This window comes from Bison bison, unplaced genomic scaffold (assembly GCF_000754665.1).
Source record: "Bison bison bison isolate TAMUID 2011002044 unplaced genomic scaffold, Bison_UMD1.0 scf7180017864388, whole genome shotgun sequence".
In the NCBI taxonomy this organism is placed as follows: domain Eukaryota; kingdom Metazoa; phylum Chordata; class Mammalia; order Artiodactyla; family Bovidae; genus Bison; species Bison bison.
In genome coordinates this window covers 6001899-6002112 of record NW_011494960.1, presented here as the reverse complement: position 1 = coordinate 6002112, position 214 = coordinate 6001899, and the positions used below count along the sequence as shown (strand labels likewise).

At 45.3% G+C, this 214-nt stretch overlaps 1 protein-coding gene across 1 annotated transcript in view; it reads right to left on the bottom strand.

Moving 5' to 3' along the window:
- IGSF22 (immunoglobulin superfamily, member 22) overlaps positions 1 to 214 on the bottom strand; it is a 13290-nt gene that overhangs the window by 3219 nt on the left and 9857 nt on the right. The window lies entirely within an intron of this gene.

The following is a 214-nucleotide window of genomic DNA, read 5'->3' as shown; positions in this document are numbered from 1 at the left end:
TTTCCCCTGATTAATTTATTTATTTTAATGGAGGTTGATTACTTTACAATATTGTGGTGGGTTTTTGCCATATATTGACATGAATCAGCCACGGGTGTACATGTGTCTGATCACCACCATCCCCCCACCCCCAACTCCCGCACCCGTCCAAGCTTTCCCCAAGGCCATCCCAGTCTCCACCGTCTCTGCTCTCTCCAATTGAATCATATTTCAA